General features: G+C 52.3%; 1 long non-coding RNA gene across 1 annotated transcript; it reads left to right on the plus strand.

Annotated features, from left to right (window-relative positions):
• The first annotated feature begins 13,752 nt into the window (after positions 1-13,752).
• LOC127490556 (uncharacterized) lies at positions 13,753-20,669 on the plus strand. The gene is made up of 3 exons (XR_007918565.3): positions 13,753-13,993; positions 19,095-19,219; positions 19,757-20,669. It is a non-coding gene; the product is annotated as an uncharacterized LOC127490556 (long non-coding RNA).
• Positions 20,670-20,907: the final 238 nt, after the last annotated feature.

The following is a 20,907-nucleotide window of genomic DNA, read 5'->3' on the forward strand; positions in this document are numbered from 1 at the left end:
CCTCCTTCCTGCCCTTGTCCCCGCCCAGTGCCCTGCCCTCCACCCCCGCTGGCCCAGGTCTGCTGCAAGGGAGCACTTTAATTTCCTCCTTTGCTTTCATAATTCAAGGACAGCACCATCTGCCACAGTAAATCCATGCTCTCTGCTTGCCTCCTTCTCAAAACAAGGGGTGGATAAAGGCTTCATCCGGTTTATTTCCTGGAGGGAGCAGGAGCTGGCAAAACCAAATTGGGACAGCTTTGGGCCTGCAAGCTGCATTGATCCCCTAATCTTCCAGTAGGGCCCCAGAGCCCATTCTGTCATCTTCCCCAGCAACCCCGCCACGTGAGGAGGAGGAGGAGGAGGAGGAGGAGGAGGAGGAGGAGGAGGAGGAGGGAGAGAACACATACCATGCACTGAGGCTTCTCTGAGCCAGGCGTTTTCTTAAGGGTTTTGTGGATTTATTTTTCTCCCCACTGCAGCTCTGGGAAGAAGAGGCTAATGATAATAGCCCCCATTTCGAGATGTAGAAACTGAGGCCCTAGAGGCTGAAGAAATTGGCCAGAGGCCACCCAACCAGCAAGCCGCCCAGGATGAACTGTGACTGGTAGGGAAATCAACAGGTGCACCCAAAGATGGCCAGTCCAAGACAAGAGGGGCTTCACAGCTGAGCTCTCTGACCCTTGGCCTTTGAGCAGTTGAGGCCACATTCTTTAAGTAAACATTAAAAATTTATTTATTTATTATTTATCTACTTGAAATGAAGAGTTGTAGAGACAGGGGAGAGAGAGGAGTTTTCCATCCACCCACTGGTTCATTCCCCAAATGACCACAGTGGCCAGGACTGGGCCAGGCGGAACTCTGGAGACTGGAACTTCATCCAGGTCTCCCATGAAGGTAACCTAAGCACCTAAGCCATCTCCTCTGCTTTCCCAGGTGCATTAGCAGGGAGCTAGATGAAAAGAGGAGCAGCCAGGACTTGAACTGTCACCCATGTGGGATGCCAGTGTTGCAGCCGGCAGCTTTACCCTCTGTGCCACAACGCTGGTCCCCATGTGACACTGAGCAACCCACCGTGTGCTAGGTGCTGCCCTCCATGTGAGGAGGCAGCTGCAGGCAAAGCCCAGTGCAGGAGACTGGCGCCACACCAGCAACTGCACAGACAGGGACTCGATCTTTTCCAGGGCAGTGAAGCGCCACAAAGAGGAACCCAGCAGGGGCCACAAGAAAAAGAATGGGCAGGTGGCCAGGAAAGCCGCTCGGAGTGGAGGATGCGTGAGCTGAGACGTGGAGAGTCAGTCCGTGCAGGGCTCTGTTGACCACGGCCCTGTGGGCACCCGGGGCCCCATAACTGTGCTGTGAGCGCCGTCCTGCACGGGCCAGCATGGTTACACCCATCCAGCGCTTCTGCCCGTGAGATGCCAGCAGCGTCCCCCTCCCCAGAGGGCAAAATCGCCCCTTGCTGAGAACTGCTGAGTCATGAGAGCAGCATGAGCCCAAGGAGGAGCAGCCGCAGAGCAGAGGTGGCTCAGAGCCCTGGAGGAGCCGGGGCCCGGGGAGGCACGCAAAGTCACCGAGGCACTCCACAGAGTACTTAGTGGCACCTCGAGAGGTTTTTTTACTCTGTGCCAGGCATTGTACCAGCTATGCCCAAGGACACAGCGCGTGCCCCGAGGTGATTACAGTCAAGGTGGCCAGAAAAGACTCTTGTACCCAGGGCGCAGCTGTCAGCATGGGGCTCTCCATGGGAACAGAATGTTCCAGACACGAGGCAGTCCAAGAGGCACTTCAGGCAAAATAACCAGGAGGTGGAAGGCCCTAGAGAAGGCTGTGTCCAGGCAGAGTGTGCAGGCAGCTGAGGCCTCCCCCTCCCAGCGTCCCGCCCTCCACTTCCCTTTAGTGGCTGTCTGCCCCTGGGGCCCCACTGTGCGTAGTTAGAGTGGAATTCCCAATGACAGTGCCCCCTAGCCTAGCTAAGGGGCTGGCATGGGCGCCAAACTTGGCCATCAGATTCTTTCTTCCTGGAATTAGAATATTGGACAGAGAAACCCAAGGGCACTGAATGGCTCGAGTCCATTTTTCTAATGGAAACGGAGCAAAGCGAGTCCTTTTGTTCTGGCGTTATTTTTTGCAGTCTCAACTCCCTCCCAAGCAATCGTTTCTCTTCCTCCCAAGGCCGAGTTTTGCAGTTTTTCCTTCTACTACCCTGTGAATAGACATCTATGTAATTCACCAGAGTGGATTTCCGACTCTTAAAACCCCAATTAAAATAGAAACAGTGCCGTGTGCACAGGAACAAGCGAGTGTAGGGTTCCTACTCAGTACACGCACCACTGTGTATTCAATAAGCTCTCTGTCCCTCTCTCTCCCAGTTACAACCAAGGTTATTTTTCAAGGCCAAGATCGTGTCTTACCTCTTCCTACCTGCAGCGCTCAGCTCTCTGTTGGCAGCTCCTTCCTGATCTCGTTGTGATTTGTACCCCAGCAACTGCCAAAATGCATGGATGCCCAAGCCCCTCCTATGAGCTGGCAGGGTATCACTGTATAACCCATGCGCACCCTCCCTTATACTTTACATTAGCTCTAGATTACTCGGAACACCTAACGTGACGGGAACACTCCAGGAAGAGTTGTTCTGCTCTGCTGTTTGGGGAATGGTGACAAGAACAAAAGCCCATGCATTTTCCGTGTAGACACAACCTTATTTTTGAGTGTGTTTTTCCATTCTGAGATGGGTTGAATCCACGAAAGTGGAGCCTGTGGATGTGGAGGGCCAAGCGTGCACACTTGCACGTGGGATAACGTGTGCACCATCATCCTTTCACAACATGTTGGAAGTCCCCGGAAGATGGAATGTGTGAAGCTTCACCCAGTAGGTTGACCAACTATGCTAAGCTTTCTTTGGACTAGGGGATTTCTGGGGCATGGACTCCCAGCACTAAAACCAGAGAAGTCTCAGGCAAATTGAGATGATGGCTGTGCCACCAGAGTCTGGCATAGAAAGGAGCCTTCAGGCACCATTTATCCTGAACATTCAAGAAATGCATGTTGAGAGTCCCACGCTGTGGCTAAGCTCTTGCTAGCAATGCCAGTTTGCCACATGAGCTCCAGCTGGAGCCCTGGCTGCTCCACTTGTGATCCAGCTCCCTGCTAATGCACCTGGGAGAGCAACAGGCTCCCTTGCCACCCATGTAAAAGAACTGGCTCCTGGCTTTGACCTGGCCAAGCCTTAGCTGTTGCAGCCATTTGGGGAGTGAAATAGCAGATGGAAGATCTCTTTCTACACCCCCCCCAACTCCTATAACTCTGCATTTCAAATAAATAAATAAACCTTAAAAATGGGCGAGGGGGTGGGAGGAGAATGTATGTTGTAATGAACTCAGTAAGCTGTAGAGGCCACCCAGCACAGGGTACATTCTTCCATTCAAAAGAATTTCTTCATGCCTACTGTGTACCAGGTAACCAGCAGGGCAGAAGCAAATGACTGAAGGCAGGAAATCTTAGCAGCCAGGTCTGCTGTAAGATTGTAAGATGGAAGTGGACTAACCCTAACCCTAACCTTAAGTGTTGGGCTAAGAAATCTGCTGTAGCACCCACATAAGCCAAGTCCCAGCCAACAAGGGAACAGGGAAGGGGGAGACCAGCACACAGGAGTTATTTAGGGACCATGCATTGGTGGCTCCTCCCAGGCTCTCTGATAAAGAAAATATCTGCAAGAGGAATTTGCAGAATAGGGGTTGGGGGCCGGCGTAGGGGGTAAAGCTGCCACCTGTGGTGCCAGCATCCCATATGGGCGCTGGTTTAAGACCTGGCTGCTCAACTTCCAATCCAGCTCCCTGCTATGGCTTGGGAGAACAGTGGAGGATGGCCCACGTGCTTGGGTCCCTCCATTAGCATGGAAGACCCAGTGGAGGTTCTTGGCTCCTGGCTTTGGATAGGCCCAGCTCTAGCCATTGCAGCCACTTGGGGAGTAAACCAGCAGATGGAAGACCTCTCTCTCTCTCTCTCTCTCTGACTCTGCCTCTCAAGTAAATAAGTAATTTTTTTTAAAGAGGAGTTGGAACCTGAATCAATTTGACAGTTTTCTCCTAAATTCTGTGCTGGGCAGGGAGGAGAGGAGGTTAGCAACTTCCTTTCTCATCCCAAGCACAGCCATCTGGTTGGTTCCTCAAGCAGAAAACACCCCCAGGAAACGTGGATCTATTTGTAGGGATGTGATGAATCCCACGTCTTTTTTCCTCCTGGAGATCCAGTGACACAAGCCATCCCACAGAGTCATTCTCCTGAAGGCTTTCAGCTCTGCTGTCTGGACAGGAGGAAATATTTATGTACAGCTGCCATAGGCGATGTTTTATGTCCTTCCCAAATTCTCATATTGACACCTAACACCCCAAATGATGGCTTTAGGACATGGGACTTTTCAAAAGTATACTAGTCATCTTTTTGTTACTACAATCAAAGACCAGAGATAAGCAACTCAGGAGGCAAAGGGAGGTGTATGGGAGCGCGTGGTTTTGAAGGTTCACAGTCCAAGATCAGGCACAGTGCTAAGACGGCACCGGCATCATGGGGCAAGACGGAACACACGTCTTTCTACACCTGCGTGGTCTCTTGTAGAGATCCCAGTATTTAACCTTGAGGGCTCCAATCCATCGCCTGCCAAAGACTCTACCTTCAAGCACCAAAGCTGGATTTCACTTCCACATTCTTGACACTATTGACTTACCATTAGGGCTTAAAGTCCACTATGACTTTGGGATCCAATCAGACCATGGTGGGAGCTGATTAGTCCACGAGGGTGAAGAGCTCATGAATGGGACACCTGCTGTTCTAAAAGCTCCCAGAGTGCTCCTTCCCCCTTTCCACCATGTGGAGATGCAGAAAAAAGGAGTCATCTATGTACCAGAAAGTGGGCTCTGACCAGACACTGAACTTGCCAATACTGTGACCTTGGGTTTCCAGTCTCTACAACTTTGAGAAATACATTCCTTTGTTTATAAGCCACCCCTGTTACGGAATTCCATTACAGCAGCCCAGATAGAAAAGACAGGGCAGGCTGGACTGAGCTAAGCTGAGAACCAGGAGCTAAATTCAGGTCTCCCTCATGGGTGGCAGCTACCCAACAACATGAGCCATCATCTTCTGCCTCCTAGGGTCTGCATTAGCAGGTAGCTGGAGTTAGCAGCCAGAGCCAGTTAGCATTGAACCCAGGCACTCTGAAGTGGGACACAGGCATTCTAATGGTATCTTTAAAAAAAAAAAGATTTATTTTTATTTGAAATACAGAATTACAGAGAGAGGTAGGGATAGAGAGAGAGCGAGATCTTCCATCTACTGGTTCATTCCCCAAATGGCCACAACGGTGGGAGCTGAATGGTTTGGAAGTCAGGAGCCAGGAGCTTCTGCTGGATCTCACACGTGGGTTTAGGTTCCCAAGGACTTGGGCCATCTTCTACTGCTTTCCCAGGCCATAGCAGAGAGCTGGATCAGAAGTGGAGCAGCCAAGACTCGAACTGACGCCCATATGGGATGCTGGCGCTTCAGGCTGGGGCTTTTAACCCACTGCACCACAGCGCCGACCCCTCTAATGGTATCTTAACCACCAGCTGGGCCAAATGCCCAGCCCCTACCTCTCTTTGAAGTGGAAACCAAACAGCCTCAAGCTCCGAATCTTCAGTGGCAACACTATTCTCCTAGAATTCAATAATATTCTTTTATTCCCATGATACTTCTTTTTATGGATAGCTTCTATTTGTGGCAGATGGTATTGGCCTTCCATTTACAGCAGTAAGTTTCCCTTTTGAAAGAATGTATTTTAAGTTTTCAATGGGTGATGAGCTAAGGAAAAATAATGAGGGAAAGAACAGACCCCATGGACTGTGGCTAGAGCAAAATTATTGAAGTTTGAAAGCAGGAGTGGCGGTCAGAGGTGCAGCGACCTGGAGGGTCACTCACCAGAGCGGGCTCCATTCATGCCATTAAGCAAATGTCAAGGCTGAAATTGAAACATTGGCTCCTGAAATGAATTACAGACAGAGACGCTGGAAAATGCCAGAAAACTCTCCCCGTGACCTTGAACAGGCAGAAACCTCCTGTGATGAGAGAGAACAGATCTGTTGTTGAACGTGGCAAAGGATCCTCCTGATGGGTTAGGTGTTCACGGAGCATTTTCTGTGTTTCCTGTGCAGTCGCTGTAGAACCAGGGAAGTAATGACGGTAGTGGTGATAGGAGGGCAGTAGTAACGGCAACTGCTTACTGAGACTCTGTGCTTCTAGAAACTGCTCACTTAACTCTTTCAACAACCCTGTTGTGTTAATGCTAAGAATATCTATCAACAACCCTATTATGTTAATACTAAGAATATCTAACATTTAAGGAGCATAGGCCATGAGCTAAGGCCTCTTCAAAGCACTTATGCATTCATCCCTAAGAGATAAGTATTATTATTCCCATTTTCCAGATTAGAAAGCCAAGGTTGACAGTTGGTGGAAATGATAAAGGCAGATTCAGGCTCATATATTCAAGTCCAGAGCCTGAACCCAACCACCACACTTCACAGAGATGAGGGGGAACAGCCCTTATCTCTGCTCCTAAAATTGTAAAGTCAGCTAAACCACCTCCCAAGAGCGACATGTCCCCAAAAGCGAGTTATTACATGAATATGACAAGTAGTTCCTGGGCAGCCACCCGTGAGGAAGACTCTGCTTGCACCAATCCTTTGCAGTGGGGGCTGTAGGCCCATCCCTGTCCTCCCCCAAACAGGAAAGTCATCCTGTGGCATTCTTATGAGGGCCTCTGGCTATCTGGGGAAGTCTAGCACAGCCCCAGCACAAGCCTGGCTGTGAGGTGAACTCAGGAAACTTGGATCCCGTCTGTAGAACCTTGACTCTGATCCCACTTTTGCATTTTCTGCCCAAGCCTATTTGCACCTGCCAACCTCAACTTCCTCACACAGAGAATGAAACAAATTATAATGGTCTGGTTTCACTCACAGGGTTATTGTGCAAATCAAATCAGATTGTGTAGGGAAAGGACTTTTAGAAGCAGAACTAGATGTAAATGGTGACCATTTGTAGCATTGCTCTCTTGCGAAATTTTTTTAGTATGAATTATTATTTGCTTATTTTTGGTGACAAAGTTTGAGGGTTATGGAATAGCACACAGAAACACGGATGGCTCATTACCCTACGACTCATTGATAATGTCTACTAACCTGTGAGTGTACTTCCTTCTGGATACATAAATCTAAATGTAAGTCTAATCATCGCCTCACTTAATGTATAGTGGCTTCTCACAGTACTATGTTAGGTCTGGTTGTGTTTTGGCTCTCAAGGTTCTCTGTAGGAAGCTTGGTCCCCAGTGTGGCGATGGTGAGAGATGATGGAACATTTCATCTGTGAGGCCTGCTAAGGGCTCACTCCTGGCCCCTCCTCCTGCTCCAGCTTCCTGTCTCACTACGTGGTCTGTCCTTTCACCCGTGCTGCTGAGACCAAACCCCTATAGGAATGTCCCTAATGCAGGCCAGACCCAGCCCCTTGTCTATCTCCCTTAGCCCAAGGTGTCCTGGCTCACCCTTTTAGGATCTTCCACTTATTGGAAGGAAGTCACCGAACTGAGGGCAGGTGCAGCCAGCCCTCCAATGTTCCAATCACCGACTCAAGGAGTCATTTGTTTCTCCAACAAATTTCAGGTTTGGAGCAGAAGGTAACTGCCACCTGCCTGTAACCCCAAGACCAGCTGGAGCCCACCTGCCTATCATAAACCTTCCCTAAAGAGCATGACATCGCTGACCGATCAAAGGTCACCAGCACTACTGACCAACCAGGAACTTGGACATGAGCTGAGCATGCACTTCTCAGCCTCAGTTTCAATCTCTAAGAACTTTCACCCCTAACTCCGTGGAGAGCCCAGGAATGAAGCAATAGCTGCCCTCGCTCTGCACTTTGCAACACAAACTTACGTTCTTCCCCCACCCCGATGTCAGTGACGGGCTTTCCGCACAGTGGGTAAACGGGCTCAGGTTTGGGGGTTCTGTAAGCAACTCCAGTCCTGGAGGGAGGCGGGGGTTGTTCCCCTCTGTGATGTGATACACCACAAGGTCCTCTCCAGAGCAGAGATAGTATCAACGTGATGCCCTTAAACCTCCAGAACTGCCGCTTAAATAAACCTCCTTTCCTTGAAAATACCCAGCCTCAGGTGTTTCATTCCAGTAAGAGAAAATGCAGTAATAGGAGTATGATTTGGAATCAAATGCAAACTCCTTGTAGGTATCTTAGCTTAGCTTTCTGTCTCTATGGGATCTGGCCCATGCCTGCCCCTGTCCCCTCTTCTCTCCCTATTCACCTACTCCTTCGCTCTGTCCCCACCCCCTCATGAGCCCTCAAGGTCTTTGTCCCTCTGTCTGAAACACTGCCCCTACAGGTACAATCGGTTGTTGCCTCCTGGAATCCCTCCTTCATCGCTGAATTTAACCGAGCTGCTTGGATGTGGTTTTCTTCATGGCGTTTCACTGCTCTCAGAAGTCACCTTGTTCATTCTTGAGTCTGTGCGTTCATCGCCTGTCTTCCTCCAAATAACACACTGAACCTGTTCCCCTCCAGGTCCCCAGTATCAAGAATTGTGCTTGGCACATAGCACAGATTTATTAAATATTTAATAAGAGAATTAATTGGATTAATGTACTTTTCAAATTAGGATCATACTATATTTGCTATTTTTAAATTTGACTTGATTTTCCTCTTACTATGACTTGACCACATTGACTTTTTTTTTTTTAAGACTTATTTATTTATTTGAAAGTCTGAGTTACACAGAAGAGAGGGAGAGAGAGAAAGAGAGAGAGAGGTCTTCCATTTGATGGTTCACTCCCCAACGGCCGGAGCTGTGCTGATCTGAAGCCAGGAGCCAGGAGCTTCTTATGGGTCCTCCACGTGGGTGCAGGGGCCCAAGGACTTGAGCCATCCTCTACTGCTTTCCCAGGGCACAGCAGAGAGCTGGATTGGAAGTGGAGCAGCCAGGTCTCAAACCAGCACCCATATGGGATGCCGGCGTGTCAGGCCAGGGTGTTAACCCACTGTGCCACAGCGTTGGCCCCCCTCATTGACTTTTAATAGCACTGTAGTATTCCATAGTATTCTGTAGTATTCCATAATATTCCATAGTATTCCATTGCATAATTTATAACAATTTTTAACCAAGGCTCTGTACCAATTTTTGTCCATATACACAGTTTTGCTATGTTTTTATGACTATTTCTTTTGAATTAATTCCAGCAATAAAATTGTGGGACTGAAGTGTTGCACAGTTCTAATCCTCTTGATAGATAATTGCCAAGCTGACCTTCCAAAAGGTTGCACCATCTCTGGATTTGATTTAATGAACCTTGACTTGTGGCCTTGTTGGTGGAATCTTCCGGAAACCATGGAGATGTCATTATCTCCTCTTACCCAGGTGAGCTCAAGTGGAGGCCAAGGGGCGAGACTGATCATGCCCACTACTGTGCAGGAACCTCCTTCCTTTCCAATAATAAGGACAGCTTTAATTACCACTATCAGACCCAACATGGAATGTGTAAGAATCCTCTGTGCAGTGACGTACCAACGCTGGAAGCCATTGCAGCCAGGCCAGGGAGTTTATCGTCTGGAAAATATAACAGTCAGCTTCAGCAAGACTTGGCCAACTCGATTTCCCTTGTTTTGCCCTCTGAAACTCACCTTGGGTTCAGCAGTCTGGCCTTTCCTTGATCCCGGCCCATACTTGGCCATGGCCTCCACACCTTTGCTCAACCAACCTTTGCTCTACATCTGGGTCCACTTCATTTTCCCAAGTCTGGGGTTCTTCCCGGCTCCAGGAGTCCCCCTCCACAGTACGGCCCTCGAGAACCCCCTCCCAGGCCAGAACTGCCAGGGCGCTGCTAATCCGGGCTTGAATCATCTTGCTACCTTGTGCTGTTTATGAATCTCTGTGCATGACTGAGTTTCAAATTCCAATTGAGTGTTTTTCTCCCTGTGGGAGCCCCTCCATGGTGTGTTAATCAGGACCTTTGGGGAAACATGGCTGGTACTGAAGCTGGATCTGTCCCTTATGAGCTCTGTGCATTTGCGATAACATAGCCACCCCTTCTGAGCCTCCATTTCTCCATCTCTAAAATGGGGATTCAAATAGAACTGACATGAAATTCAAGACTAATAAAGTACTTAGAATAGTATCTGGCCCATAACAGCTTTTTTAAATTTTTTGAGATTTTTTAAATTTATTTGAAAGTCAGAGTTACAGAAAGAGAGGAAGAGACAAAGAGAGAGATCTTCCACCTGCTGGTTCACTCCCCAGATGGCTGCAGTGGCCAGGGCTGGGCCAGGCTGAAGCCAGGAGCCAGGAGCTTCTTCCAGGCCTCCCATGTGGGTGGCAGGGACCCAAAGACTTGGGCCATCTTGCACTGATTTTCCCAGGCCATTTGTGAGGAGCCGGATCGCAAGTGGAACAAACAGGACACAAACCAGTGCTCATATGGGATGCCGGCGCCACAGGTGGCAGGTTCACCCACTGTGCCACAGCACCGGTTCCTCTGAACAACTGTTAAAAACACCAGAGAAGTTGTAGTATTTATCTTCATTTCTGTACTGCCTCGAGGGTTGCCCAAGAGCCGGTGCATTGTTAAAGGAATGTGGAATGGAGCACGGATCTCCACCATGTGTGCATTTAGCCTACACCAGAACCTGGGGACCATGACCAGTCACTGCCGTATCTAGGGCAGGAGAAGGAGAGAGAAGTCTCTCTCTTTAGCTGAAACCGTGGGGAGGCTCAGGCCGGAGTGTGCATGTCAGCCAATGCCACCCACACCAAGCTGCCAGGAAGACATTTTCTCTCTGTGCTGAGCACCTACTGTGTGCCCGAGCCATGCGAGATGCTTTTTTTTTTCTCTTTTTTACAGGCAGAGTGGACAGTGAGAGAGAGAGACAGAGAGAAAGGTCTTCCTTTGCCATTAGTTCACCCTCCAATGGCCGCCGAGGCTGGCGCGCTGCGGCCGGCGCACCACTGCACTCCCGGGCCACAGCAGAGAGCTGGCCTGGAAGAGGAGCAACCGGGACAGAACCCGGCGCCCTGACCAGGCCTAGAACCCGGTGTGCCGGCGCCGCAAGGCAGAGGATTAGCCTAGTGAGCCACGGTGCTGGCCCAGCAAGATGCTTTTTGACAATGTGATTTCATCTCAACGCGTGTAGTGTCTCACTGAGACTGGGATGATCGCTGCTGCAGGGGGCATGGGGTCAGAGTTGAAAGAATCTGCCCGGGTCAGACCAAGAGGAAGCAGACAGAGGATGAGCCAGGGCTGAAGCAGAAGCTGCCGATGCAGCAGGACGGGGGCCGCCCCTCACCAGCTGCGCCGCTGGCATTTCCACGTGCATTCAGCTGGACTGAAACGAGGATCTGCTAAGGCAGACGCTTCAAAGGGAGCAGCTTCTATTCCGGTGCCCACGGTGATCTCCAGGGAGATTTCTCCCCACCCCCAGCCCCTGCCCCGGCGTCACGAAGTTCTTGTTTTTCTCTGGGCTCTGTGACTCAGCATGGGGCTCCAGATGGCTTCCGGCATTTCCAGTCTTGTTGGCTGAGGTGCCGCGGCCTTGGTACATTAAACTAACTGGAAACAAGTCACAGCCTCCTGCCCCCGCCCTTGGCTGCAGAGACCTTGGAGTCCCCGCCATGGCCTCGGCCCGCCTCTCCCTGCGAGCCTCACCCCTGCATGCATCCCCCCACCGCATCGTTGATTTCTTGACAATGAGATCCTGGCGCTCACTTGTCTCTCCAGGATAGAGGAAGAGGAGAAGGGCCCAGTCCGTCACTCCTTCCCTACAGCCATTTTTCTTGGACCCTCAGCCATCCGACGGGGACACTAATATTGCCTACTTCTGATCGAAACCCAGAACGGCCCAGGTAAATTCGAATTCCCAATAAAAGATGGTTTTCTACTACTGCTTGTCCCAAATACTGTGCTCATACTTAGCTGGCTGTCCTGGAGCTTTATTTGCTAAATATGGCAGCCCCACGGGGAACCTAGAGTGAGACAACAAAGGCAGAAGTGCTTTGTCCCCTCGCTGTGCAGCTGTGCACTTCCTCTGAGACACACGCGTACTTACTTGAGTAGAACAGGTCTCGCAGACAGGTGCCGGGCAGGCTTTACCACCTCAGCCCGTGCCCTGGGACACCTGGGCCTGTTCACCGGGTGACCCATCTTTGGAATCTCAGCTCTGACCTTCCAAGGCTTCTATCTTCATCCCCTCCACCCCCCAAAATGCTGGACTGAGAAACATGGGGGCAACAGATGCCAGAAACTTTGCTTATTGCTAATGGACTGGCACACATCTGCACCAAACCTCCTTTTGACTTTCTGGTTAGTGGAGAAGAAAGCACATGACTTACATGTGAATTATGGTGGGAAGGCTGTGTGCACAGAACATATAGTCTAGAATGTTCACAGAGCCCTGGTTGACATAGAAAAACAAAAGGAAACAACCAGTATGCTATATATAGACGACTTGTTTGTTTTGGATCTGGAGTGTCTCCTCCTACAAGGAATCTGAATTCGGAGAGGCGAGGCGGGGCTTTGACTGTTTTGTTCCTCCGTACTTAGAACAGTGGCTGGCCCAGAGGGGCAGATTATCTGATTCATGGAAACCAGTTTAACCAGCTAGGTTCAAGAAAACTAATGCATCCATAACCTATTGCAGAGAAATCTTTTTTGGAGCTAATCAACTTCTGTTCCTTGCTGGGGAATGGCCACAGCCCTGGACTTTGAGGAGCAAACAACACCACCTCCCGACAGGCAGGCTCTCCCAGGGATATATTCAAGCATCCCGTGGCCAGGGCCCAAGGCAGGGTCGCTGAGTCTGCCTTCCCCCAACTCCCAAATATTGGCCATCTTTTTACGATCATTGGCTCTTGGAACTATCTTCTGTTGCTATAGCGAAATAGGACGGTGCTTCAAAAAGTTCGTGGGAAATGTAATGACAAGATAAGTTTTTTCTGAACTGTCGCCACTTCTGTGTTCTCCGTCTGTCCTGCTCAAGGCCACCCCGTCTCCTTCCCCGCCCCTGCCCTGGCCCATGCCTCTCCATCTCTCTCAGGACCACTTTGCTGGTCTTTTCCTAGCTTCCCGGCTTCCACACTTTCCTCCACAAGCCCGTATCCTCCCCCTGCCCCGGAGAGATCCTTTGGCAAATCCAGCGTCAGCTCCAGTTGTTTGGCCCACAGCCCTCCTTTTATGAACTGTAGGAGGCCTGATGCCTTCCCTCAAAGGTTTCTCAGCTTCTTGGTGGGCGATGAGGGCACACAGACGGCTGTTTCTAGCTTTGACTACCTCTGTCGGCTGGGCTCAGCCTGGGACTCCAGCCCATGAGCACGCCCATGCGCATAGGCACGCACTAGGTGCCGCCCACACCGCACTTCATCCCGAATTGGCTTTATTCCCTGGTTCCCGCCCCTAGAAAACTCGCAGTCACACACACACACACACACACACACACACACACACACACGTCACTTTTGGGAGTATCAGACTTTCCTAAGTTCTGCTTGGAGAAAGGTACGTGTCAGGAAGGCATCTCAATGACGCACCTTAAAATAAACACAAAAGACATGGATAGGGTCCCCGCAGCAAAGCAACAGCCTGCAAGCATCAGAGAGGGTGCTGAGGAGGGGCCACGGGGAGCCCGGGTTCTTGACATCACTGCGGAGTCGCCGACCAGCCCCAGGCAGCTCCCATTCACCTCTTCAACTTCCTCTGCTGAGCTATAAATAGGCTCCTACATGTCAGGCCACTGTGAGTCAGGTTTGCTGCGCCTCGCAGCCCAGTGCGGTCCTATGTGACGCCTGCCTACCTGCCCGCCCCCCAGCTGCCCCCTTCTTCCCGTCTCACTGCCGTGCTCCTGAGCCACCTTTCTCTTGGCCACCCAGCACATGCCCGCTAGTGAAAGATTTCTCCATGGCTTTCAAGGCTGCCCTCTGGAATTGCACCACAAGGTAAGCTCCACACAGCCAAGGAGATGGTCATGTTCCAAGGTCTCTCGAGGGCCTAACGCAACACTTGGCGGTCAATATTTGTCAAAGAAATGAATGCAGATTTGACCCCATCCCTCCTGTTTCCAAGGACTACTCAGATGGGTCCTGCCCCGGACCCCGCCGGGCCCTCCCCCTGCTCCCGCCTCCTGCTTGTGCTGGATCCTGTATCTGTCTCCTCGGCTGAGCATCTGCATGCGTTCCTGTCCTGTGAGCATTATGGACCACCCACTCATGCCCGGCCCTGTTTAGAGTTCCAATCAGCGAACTGGACAGATGAGTCTCTGCTCCCACAGAGCTCAGTGGCAGGATGGACAGGCCGGGGCCCAGCAGTTACATGCGGTCGGTCTTAATAAAAGGGAATCATTAGAGCCCCCTGTATTCTGGTAGCAAACTCCTGTGCCTCTGGTAAGGCCCAGTTTCCATGTCACCTCCTCCAGCAAGCCTTCTGCAAGCCTGGAGACTGGGACAGATGCTCGTGATGCTCCCACAATCCCTTGCGACAGATTTGGCCCACTCTATTGTTTTTGTCCAGTTCTTTGTGTGTCTCCTCACCCAGCCTGAGAACCTGGCTCAGAGACGTCTGTCCCCCTAAGACTGAGTACGAGGTGAGACATGCAAGTTTGTATTGAGTTCAGAGACTCACCTGCTCCTTCCTTGGCCTGCTCCCGACTTGCTCAAGTTTCAGGCACCCCAGTCTCTCACTTTCACACTCGGCTCAGGCATTTCTTCATCTTCCTCTAAGTTAACTTTCCTCCCAGAAGGGAAGCCCTGGGCTGAGGAAGTGCCAGCTTCCCCCAGGCTGGCGAACAGAGCATAGACAAAAGAGCAGCAAAAGCGACCCAAACTACTAGCCACTGCGTGCCCGTCTTCACTCTCCGTTATGCCTCAGACTACCTCCCCCCACTCTCCTCCTCCTTTGCTCAGCCATACCCACTTCCCAGGACTCGCCTGACTTCTCACACCCCTGTGCCTCTACATGTGCACCTACTGCACCCCTCTGCAAGAGACGCTGCCCTCCCCACTCCACCTCTTCTCCATGAGAGCCACCACACCCTGAGAACTCCGGGCCCTTTCTTCCATTCCCAGTATGTGGTGTACGACTTCTCCCATGCCCCACCAAGTGGAACGGATGGCTCCCTCGGTGCTCCTCCAAGCTGTCTATGCCCTGTGGCCTGATCCTGTGGCTGTCTCGTGGCTGGCCCATGGCCTACTGGCTGTCCAGCCCCTGGATCAAGGACAAGTCTGAGTCCACTCTGTGTTTATTCTTCCAGAGCTTAGCCCCGAACTTGGCATACTTGGAAGCTGAATACACAACTGTGGCTTGGAGGGGGTGAGGTCTTAGACAAGGGGCCCATGCGTGGCTGTCTTTTCTGGTACTGGCACCTGCACTTGCCTCTGGGGAATCATCTTCCCCCATTCCCACTCATCTGGTTCGGATGGGACTGATCAAGAGGCAGGACAGAGCCTGTGGCCCAAGACCACCCCATCAGATGGCACATCCCTGGACCACAGGGACTGCTCATTGAAGGGCATGGGAGCCAAGCCTGGCCTAGGAGATGCTGGTGGCCAAGCTAAGGCTGGGTATGGAGATGGAGGTCAGGGGGGAAGAAGCTGAGGGCAGAAGGAAAATGATGGGCCAAAGTTCATGCCCCTAAAATGTGTCCATGAATTTCACGCTATTTGGTGGAATGTGGACACGCATGGGTCCAAAGTGTCTCTGCCTCAGAACTCTGCTCTTGCTGTGGGAGGAACACGATGAGGCATTGCTGGTGGCCGTTCCTAGAGTTAAATATAGCAGGGTGAGGCACCGGGCTGCGGGCAAAGAGCACGCACTTTGGAGTCAGACAGTCTGAGTTTGAATCCTAGCTGGGGGGCCTTGCCTCCTTGACACCTGCAGTCAGGACGTCACTCAGAGTGACTATCGCCTTTCCCATGACACACACGGCAGCTGAATGTTAGCTCTACTGTTAGCCTCTTGCCATTATAAATCCGTGTCCTGCTGGAGTGATCCAAGACAGGAGAGATCACGGTGGGTGATAAGTCTCAAATTCGGTGCAAAGAATGAGGGCACAGGTAAAGTAGTGTAAGTTCAGGTATCATCCAGGTAGTGCTGGCTGGACAGCTCTTGTTTGCTAATGACAGAGACCCAGCTTTAAAGCATGCTTAAGTAAAGAAAATGCTAGCTCATGCCGCTGACAAGTTCAGGGGCGCACGACTAGAAGACTGGGTCTCTGCCTTACCCCTACTGTCGGTCTCGATTTCCTGTGGGATGGCCGCATTCTCAGGACTTCACTGTACACATGGGAGCCCCCTCTGCTCCACAGTTAGCAACCCTTCAGGGAAGAGACAGGCCCTCTTTCCCAACACTTCTGCCAAAGGTCTTGGAACTGAGTCTAGCCTATCAGGTTTCTAGCTTGTTCCCATCCTGGAGCCAATCACAGACAGGAGAGAATGTCTGATTGGCTGAGCCTCTGCCACTTGATCATTCGTGGTGCTGGGGGGTGGGGTACTCCACCTTCACCTGAATGGCATGGGCTAAGGGTAGGGATGGGGACCTCCAAGTAAACAGAGGTACTGTCATTCAAAGAAAGTGCTGTACGCTGGGCAAGTCAGAACAATAGGGGTGCCTCATGGAGGCGGATGAGGAATGCCAGCAAGTTAACAGAGTCAGCAGTAACCAGGCAGTTGGGAGCTCGTGGCCCTGACTTTGTCCCCATCAGGCCTCCCTGGTATGACTCAGCAGTGAGGCTGCAACATATGAGGGTTTTGCAACCCACCTCTCCCCTCTACCCCAGTGCTGCCTGCTGGTGCCCCGGCTCCCTTCTGGAACTGTCCTTGGCCTGGGCCTCTGCCAGGCCCCAGGCTAGGCTCCCTGCTCCTCAATATGCTCTCCCGGTTCCTTCTTCCTCCTTGCCCCAGGGCAAGGTCTGCCAATTACTGAAAGGAAGACTCAGTGCTAACTTGAACTTTGGTGGGTCACCCTGGAGCAAGTGCCGCTGTGGCTCCCCTGTCCCCACCCAAGCAGGGGAAGGATCAGGACAGCTGGGCAGACACCCAGTCCCAGGGGCAGGGCATGGGGTCCTGGCAGAAACCCCCAGAGACCCTGGTCCAGTGCTTCTCAACAGCCCCATGACCTCCTTGGGCTTGTAAATAACCAGTTAGGTCATGCTTAGAGGATAGCCTTCAAGAGAGGCGACCTTGGCTGGCACTGTGGCACTGTGCAGTAGTGGATTAAGCTGCCACCTGTGATGCCGGCATCGCATATGGGAGCGAGTTTTGAGTCCCAGCTGCTCCACTTCTGATCCAGCTCCCTGTTAATGCACCTGAGAAAGCAGTGGAGGATGGCCCCAGTACTTGAGCCTCTGCACTCAGTGGGAGACCCAGAAGAAGCTGCTGGATCCTGGCTTCAGCCTGGCTCAGCCCTGGATGTTGTAGGCATTTGGAAGATCTCTCTCTCTCCCTCTTCCTTTCTATAATCAGCTGCACCTAGGACAGAGAGGTGGGTCAAGTTCAATTCCCCAGCCCAAGCTGCTCTCGATTACTCCAGGAGACCGACAGGTAGCAGTTGGCCCACAGCCTACAGAGTGCTTGTATGGGAAGAAGCTCAGTGGCCCTGTTGGGAGAAAAAGGGGTCACAGAGAAAGCAGAGATGCTACAGCCTAGGGCGAGTGGGAGGGAGGAGGGGAGCCAGGGACTGAGCTAACTCCAGAGTGAGAAAGAGCTGGCTGAGTGAGGAGTGCGGCGGTTGCGTGGGGAGCTATAAGTGGGGCCCTGACCTGGGGAGGGGGAAAGGGAAGGGATGAGCTGATTGGCAGACGGGCCCAGCATCTCTGAGGTCCAGATGGAGGAGGGGTGAGGTCTGATAGGGCCCTCTTGCTCAGATTGTTTCCATGGAAACAATCCAACAGATGCCCATGGAGAGTGAGGGTCTCCCTTTCACAGGACATCATCTTAGCAAAGGCTTGGGGCTTCCTGGGAGAGATAGTGCGAAGCCTGGCTTCTTGGGGAACCGCATCCCAATATTTCCGGCATCGTCCCGCCCCACTGCTGCTAAACCAAGCTCCTTCCTGAGAAGTCAACAGTGGAGGTTGGAACTATAGCAGCCAGCTGGAGAAGCACGTAGCTCCTGCACACCCAGGCTGGTGGAGTAAAGCCGTCAGGTGGGTGCCCGGCAGGTGCAGAAAGGACCACCCAAGAGAGCCAGCAACGTCTCTGCCCATGTCCTTAGGCTGTTTCCAAACCCAGCTCAGCATCTGGGGTCAGATCCCTTGGATCATATATTCCTGACCTGTGGGGCTTTGGCCAGACTCCTGTAGGTCTGTACCTCCTCAGCTGAAAAAGTGATTGGGGGGGGGGTCATCTCCAGATCCAAGTTGTGAAACCCCAGCGCTCATTCTGTCCTCCCAAGCCCCTTCTCTCTGAAGTCTCCGGGGGTCTCCGCTCATCCCCCCAGGCTCCACTGCAGGCAGTAGCGTCTCCTGGGCAGGGTCAGGGCATGTTTTCAAGTATTTTACAAGTTTTAAAACACACTAACATACTGTTGGTTGAGATAGGATTTATTTATTATTATTATTATTATTTGACAGGCAGAGTTAGCCAGTGAGAGAGAGACAGAGAGAAAGGTCTTCCTTCCGTTGGTTCACCCCCCTAAATGGCCGCTACGGCCGGCACACCACGCTGATCTGAAGCCAGGAACCAGGTGCTTCCTCCTGGTCTCCCATGGGGTGCAGGGCCCAAGCACTTGGGCCATCCTCCACTGCCTTCCCGGGCCACAGCAGAGAGCTGGACTGGAAGAGGAGCAACCGGGACAGAATCTGGTGCCCCAACCGGAACTAGAACCCGGGGTGAAGGTGCCGCAGGCGGAGGATTAGCCTAGTGAGCTGGGGCGCCAGCCTGGATTTATTTGTTTCTGAAAGGCAGTTACAGAGTGTGTGGTGGGGGGGATCTTCCATTCACTCCTCAAAAGGTTGCAACAACTGGTGCTGAACCAGGAACTCCATCCGGGTCTCCCACCAAGGTGGTGGGACCCGAGCACTTGGGCCATTTTTCATTGCTTTCCTAGGCGCATTAGCAGGAGGCTGGATCAGAAGTGGAGCCACCAGGATGTGAATTCCTGCTCCAATACGGGATGCTGGCATCACGGGCAGCGACGTTACCTGCTGCACTGCAGTGCAGGCCCCAGAGGAAGTAAGTCCCATCTCCTAGTATGACGTCAGAGCTGCTGAGTGACCCGAAGGGTCAGAGGAGTGCTGTGAGAATCACGGTGATGGCGTGTGGCGGCTCCTTCCCCATTCTCCACATTCCCTTGCCCTGTGAGGGGCTCCCGGCAGATGTGTGGACTCCCAGACCACACATCCTAACTCTACTCCAAACAGCAGTCCCTGTGGCTAGCCCTGGGGTCCAGGGGTGCACTCACCAGCCCTGTTGTCCATACTAGGGGGCATGTGACAGGGGAGAGGGGTCCAAAGGCCTCGGAAGTGGCACTGGCCACTGAGACCATGCAGCTGGGGCCTGGGGACCTGGTCTGTACCCTGGAGGGAGGTGTGTGGGTCCGGATGGACACACCCCATGCTCCCCGAGACTCCTCATTCCTGGCACAGGGTAGAGTCCGAGCAGAGGCCTTGGCAAGGCAGCGCGCAGGCCCAGAGCCCTTCTGGCCCAGCTCAGAGGGTGCTGGACAGGGAGTCAGGCCAAACACTCAGCTCTTGGTTTTGCTGTTTCCAGCTGAGACCGGAAGTGACGCCTCCAGCCCACACTCTTGGCCTACAGTCCATCCATTTAGTGTCCAGGCTTTCTTCTGAACCGGCCCAGGGTCTCAGTGCTGGCCCCGTCCTTCCTAAGGCCAGAGGGTCTTCAGCCTCCCTGGGCCCTCCTGTCTCGTGCCAACACCACCAGGGCCTCGGCCGTCTGCAGAATCCAGTGCTTGGACTTCTCCAAGCAGCACATCGGGAACCGAAAGGCAAACAAGCACAGAGCTTTCCTGTCTCTCCTCTGTGATCCGGGATCGCTGAAGCACGCAAATCCCAACCAGGTGGCGCCGAGAGAACAGAGGCCCCTAAGCCAGTGTAAGAAGAAGGTGGGAAAAGCCCAAGACTCCTTGCAGGGTCAGGGACAGCCCAGTGAGGGCAGGTGAGGCTGGAGGAGGAGGCAGGAGGGCAGGGGAAGGGAAGCACTTGGACTATTCAGGGAGTGAGCCTTGTGGGTGGGGTGGGAGCCGATGGGGGAGGAACCCAGGCAGACCGAAGGGCAGGCACGAAGGCCTGGAACTGTCACACTGCAGTCAGAGCAACAGCTGATGGCGAGGCCTTGCGTCTTCCAGAGCAGCTTGAAGAGGAATCCGAACGCTGTCCCCACCAGGAGATGCCAGAGGGACACAGCGATGGGTCTGCTCGCTGCCCTGCTCTGTTCCTTATCTTATGTATACCAGTACCGACCCATCACACGGTACCCCCACGAACAGGTGCACCTACTGTGTCAGTAAAGGATTACAATTGAATAAGAAAACAGAAATGGACAAAGGAAGTCATCTCCTCCTGGCGGGGGTGGGAGAACAATGAGAGTGAGATGTATGTGTCAGGGATTTCAAAATGTTTGCTTTGTGCAATAATGGAGTTAAAAGATGGTTTCTTTTGGGACCCACACTGTGGCGCAGCAAGTTGAACTGCATCTTGCGATGCAAGGTGTTAGTTTGAATCCTTGCTGCTCTGTGCTTCCTATCCAGCTTCCTGCTAAGGCACGTGGGTCAGCAGCAGAAAATAGCCTGAGTGCTTGGCCCCTGCCACCCGTGTGAGACCCGGATGGAGTTCCTGGGTCCTGGCTTCAGCTTGCCCCAGTCTTGGCTGTTGTAGCCATTTGGGGAGTGAGCCAGCAGATGG

Source organism: Oryctolagus cuniculus, chromosome 6 (assembly GCF_051225735.1).
Source record: "Oryctolagus cuniculus isolate XC-2025 breed Fujian yellow rabbit chromosome 6, ASM5122573v1, whole genome shotgun sequence".
Lineage (NCBI taxonomy): Eukaryota > Metazoa > Chordata > Mammalia > Lagomorpha > Leporidae > Oryctolagus > Oryctolagus cuniculus.